This window comes from Hibiscus syriacus, unplaced genomic scaffold (assembly GCF_006381635.1).
Source record: "Hibiscus syriacus cultivar Baekdansim isolate YM2019G1 unplaced genomic scaffold, ASM638163v2 tig00110210_pilon, whole genome shotgun sequence".
NCBI lineage: Eukaryota > Viridiplantae > Streptophyta > Magnoliopsida > Malvales > Malvaceae > Hibiscus > Hibiscus syriacus.
The window spans coordinates 429689-435075 of NW_024062629.1; positions in this window are offsets into that span (position 1 = coordinate 429689).

The window sequence follows — 5387 nt, forward strand, 5'->3', positions numbered from 1 at the left end:
CGGGGAGAATAGAATCAGGGAAGGTTTGGATACCAAGCAGGTGTGCAACCACTAAGGCTAGGGTATTGAATGGTTTATGCTTTATAGCAGATCGTACATATATTATATACAGATATTTTAATTTTAATTTTGATTTATAATATTTTATATATTTAATTTAAATTCATATCCTAATTTAAATTATATATTTTATTTTTTACCCAACTTATTAAATATATTTTATTCTTATCGTAAATTTAAAAATATATATTTTGTTTTTTATTAAATTAATTTAATAATAAAATATATTTTTTAAGTTAATAAAAGAATAATATATATAATAACAGAATATATTTTTTAAGTTAATAAAAGGATAAAATATATATATATATTAGAAGTTAAGATATAACAAATATATTTTTCTGTTGTAAATTATAAACAGTTTAATACCCCTAGGCTTAGTGGTTGGTTACTTGTGTAGAATCTAAAGCATCCCTGGATCAATTCCCCCACATCTCTCATTAATTTGTCTTCGTGTAACCAGAGGGTAAATTTAATGAATTAAATAAAAATTTAAGATTAAATTTATTGAATTTAAATTAAAATTAGGATCAAATTGATATATATTATAAGTAATAAGGATCAAATACGTAATTGCACCAAAATAGTAACTGAAACATTATTATCTCATCACTTCCACCGTTTAAAGTTAACGGTCAGTGGTTTGATCAAATTGTAACATCGATGATCAAAATGATTTTAGACCGTAGTTGAGTGATCACCCCTATAGATTACCTTTATTTTAATATGTCATAACGAAAGTTAACGACTCAATGATCAAAATATAACAAATTGATAACGTGAGTGAAATATAACTTTTCAAAATTCATGATTAAAATTGGATAAAATTAAAACAGAGGTGGTCAAACTTGTAGTTGAAGACACCAAATTTCATCCCTTTTATTTTTATAATATACTTTTGATTAATATACATTATTGCAAAACTATACTACATATTTACATTTTATTTTTATTTTTATTTATTTTATTTTTTGTGTCAGGCCCAAGATCGGTTTATACGGGGCCCAACAAGATGCCCTAGTCCAACCCAAATCCTAAACATACACACGAGCTAGGGTTTCCAGCTAGCATTCCAAGCGGCGCTGCATCCGTTGCCTCAATGCTCGGCCGAGTCCCTTGGTCAAGCATTCAAACGCCACGACAACAACCCACCGAGTCCACTGCCGGGTTTCTCGCCTCAACATCACCAACACACCAACAAACACAAGATGTCAGTGTTTCATTTGGAATGAAACTCCTAGTTATTTCCATTATAAAAACATGTAACTAGGACACAGAAAGGGGAGAGCACGAGATTTACAGAGAGAGTTTACACGTGAGCCCATACACAGTCATTTTCACACAATTTCACACACACGAGATACACAAGCATTACGAGAGGGTACACAAGAAAACACAGGAAACTAGCAAATCTCTTGTAAATTCCGAAAGAGAAATAAATAAAAGGTATCGCTTTTACCTTTGTTTGTCGATTCGGTTCCCTTGCACTGCTTGCATGCCGCTATTGTTGAGTTTTTGAATCACCAAGAACCATTCGGCCGAGGAACGAAAGGGAGGCCCTTTGTTTTTCAAAAAGAAAAAATTTCAGATCTACGTTTTTTCTAGTCGATTTTTGAAAAACAATCTTTGTTTTTAGAAAGGAATTCCAAAAAGCTTTCGAGATTTCAAAAAAAATATATAAAAACGCGAGTTTTGCCGCCGATGAACGACGGCCGGCGCCGTTTAACGGTGACGGCGAGGCGGCGTACGGTGGCCGTGTTCTGGGTTCATCGAGACCCACGGCTGTGTTCTTCATCCTCGATGAACTGAGGAGAGGATGGAGAGAGGGGAAGAAGGGACATTTCGGCGAGAGAGAGGAGGATGAAATGAATTTCAAAGCGTTTGGTTGAGTTAAATGCTGCGTGTTTCTGTTATATTAAGGGTAAACTATGCCTTGTGACCCTCTGATTCCTAAAACTTCCATTTTACCCCCCAAATCCGATTTTTAAACCCCATTCTCTTTTGAATTCGACCTTCAATCAAGGTTTTCTTTCAATTTAGTCATGTTACTTCGTTTTTATTTTTTATTTTATAATAATTATTATTATTATTTTTAATATTATTACTATATATATATATATATATATACGCATTTCATATTTTATTTTTATATTAATACTTTTTGTTACGTTTTACAAATTAGTATATATGTATATTATTTTAATTTAACTATTACTATTATCTTCTTTTTACTAATTTATATATATATATATTTGCGTTATTATTACTATATATGTATACTTTTTTTTCTTCATTGATTATTTTGCTTAATATTTTATATATATATATATATATATATATATATATATATATATATATATATGTATATACTTATAATAGTTTATTTATATATCTATTATTATTATGTGTACATTTCAAACGTTTTTATTCAATTACCTTTTTTCTTTACTTTGTTTTTATTTCTTTGATGATCACCTTTTTATTCATTGTATTTGTTTATTCGTTGGTTGTATGTAGATTATTAATATTTCATTTATTTAGTTTACTCTGCTTATTAACCCTTTTTTTCTCTATTTTTATCTTCATTCTTGTTTCCTTTATTTTTCATTTTTTTTTCTATTTTCGTTCTTTAACGTCTTTATTGTTAAGGGAATTTCAATCAGTCAAGGGTAAGTAGTTCAGATCGATGTTTTACCTTTTAATTTAACTTTCAATTCTCTTAATTAAAGACAACTGGGAATTACATAGTACCGAAAGGGCAGTTCCAGGGTGCTAATCCTTCCTTGGCTGTAATCGACTCCCGAGCCCGACATATTTCCGGTAAGACGCAGATCAGGTAAGAAATAGGGTATCCGATCAACCCATTTATTTTTAAATAAATGATCGGTGGCGACTCCAATCCACATTTTTCAAGTCGAAGCCCAATTCCGGGGCCCAACCGAAAGACGGTTGCGACAGCTTGGCGACTCCACTGGGGACACAGGTAAGTGAGTCAGGCTAAGGTAATTACCAGTTGTCTTTTTAACGAAAAGGGTAAGTTTAAATTTTAAGGTAATATTTCGATCCTTATTACTTATTTTTGATTATATTTTTCGAGTAAATAGTTGGACTGACCGTTTTCTAATGATTTCAGCTTTCCAAACATTTTCATCTAAGGCTCTAAACCCGAGCTCCGAACCCGTTTTAAGTGGGGGTGAAAGCGACGCCTTCGTGTGAATTTATTCACCGTATGGGCCTAGCAAGTAGCCTTCGGGATTCATATACCTTATGCCTTCGTGTGAATTTATTCTCCGTATGGGCATAAGGGAATGTGTCCTCTCGAGTTTAACTTAGTCCACACAAGCCTGTGATGGGTTTCGGACTAAGGGTCTGGTAAGCCTAAGGAGGCACCAGCAAGGAGAACTCGAGTACCGTTTTTAGAACCCAAGCCGGGAGACTTTGAATAAATAGAGCCTACCCCAAAACCACATTCCAAAACCGAGGACATTTCTTTCCTAACCTTTTTTTTATATGTTTTTTTTTCATTTACCATTTATTTTTATTTATTTTATCTATTTGTTTTTTCCTTTGTGTTTGTTTTCTAGCATTTGCATCATTACAAGAGGCTATTGATCCCTAAAAAACATTTGTTATACACAAAATAATTCGAGTTAATGGACAAAGGTGTTGTAATACAAGAGATTGAAAACGCTGAGGCACGACTATGGTCCGAGAAGGCTCAGAAAGAGAAGGGAGACAGTCTTTAGGGAAACTATGTGTCAGAACTGGTTAGTTATGCCGCTGTCAGTCTGAAACAGAATAATGTCCAGGAGCTGCGAAACATTTGGGACAGTTGGAAGAATGACAGAAAGCAGAAGTTCAGCCAACGATATGGTGATATCACCCTCTTGCTCCATGTCAAGACTGATGAGCCCTTACTCCGAGCATTAATTCAATTCTGGAACCCGGGATATAGTTGCTTCACTTTTAACCAAGAGGACATGGTGCCTACCATCGAAGAATACACTACACTGCTGCATTGTGAAAGCATCAAGCTTGAACGAGCCTACATTAAACACATCAAAAGCCAGCCCTTCAAGAATGCACTGGCCAAAGTTGCAGGAGTAGATGAGAAATGGGTAATCGATCGGACTCAGCGTAGAGGCAGTGGAGAAGGAATTGAATGGATCCACATAAAACAACTAATGAAAAACCACCCCGATGAGTGGAAGACCATAGACCTTTTTGCACTGGGTCTGTACGGTTTGATTATCTTTCCGAAAGCTTTGGGGTGCATTGACGCTGCCGTGGTGGAACTATTTGAGCAACTTTCTAAACGAGTTAACCCAGCACCAGCCATCTTGGCCGAGACCTTTCGATCGCTCAACCATTGCCGAAGAACTGGCGGAGGAAGATTTACCGGGTGTATTCAGCTCCTTCAGGTCTGGATTCACAGGCATTTCTGGAAGACTAACGGGGTTGCCTACCGCCGTTTCAGCACCACCTATTCACCTCTAGGTGAATTCATCACCTTGAAGTGGCATGAAGGCGCTTCGAAAGAAAAATGGATGAAGGTCTTTACGCATCTTCAGGATCAGGATATTGTCTGGAGAGCCCCCTGGCTATTTCTCAGTGACGTTCTTTTCCGATGTGGTGACTCTGACACTGTGACCTTACTTGGACTTTGGGGAGCAGTCGGATATGCTCCGCTATTAGCACTTAGACAGTACGGAGCACGTCAGTTTGTCCCAGTAACATGCGGGTTGGCTAAGTCAGAGTTTGAGTATCACGGCGACAGCTATAAGAAGATGATCAAAGAAGCAGCCGATTCGTGGAGGAAAGTATTCCGGATGGATGTTGTAGCTGCCAGAAGCATGCTCACTCCGGATTATGTGGAGTGGCGAAGGTCAAGAAAGAATGACAACATCCCTGTGCCAGACCGTGATGACACCCGGACCATGGAAGAACACCTCATGCATGTCCCTTCTGAACTCGAGATAGCCAAGACCGAGTTTGAAGCCGTGAATAATGAGCTGAAGCAAAGAATAAAGGAACTTGAAGCTGAACGTTATCAGTGGAAGCTTGATGCTGACTCTCAGAAAGATCGGGCAGAAAAATTGGAAAAAGAACAAAAAAGAGTCCGTTTTGAGCTGGAAGACTTGAGAAAAGGGTATCAGGATAAGGTCAAGGATAATTCCAAGTTGAAGGTAACCTCTGAATACTGGAAAGACGAAGCTCATAGCCTGAAAAGGAAGTTTGAGGGGCCTGATGAGAAAGCTTGGAAGGAACATATGAAGACTGCCCAAAGACGCTTGGCAGATAGTCAATATCAGAACCAGCGCTTGAGA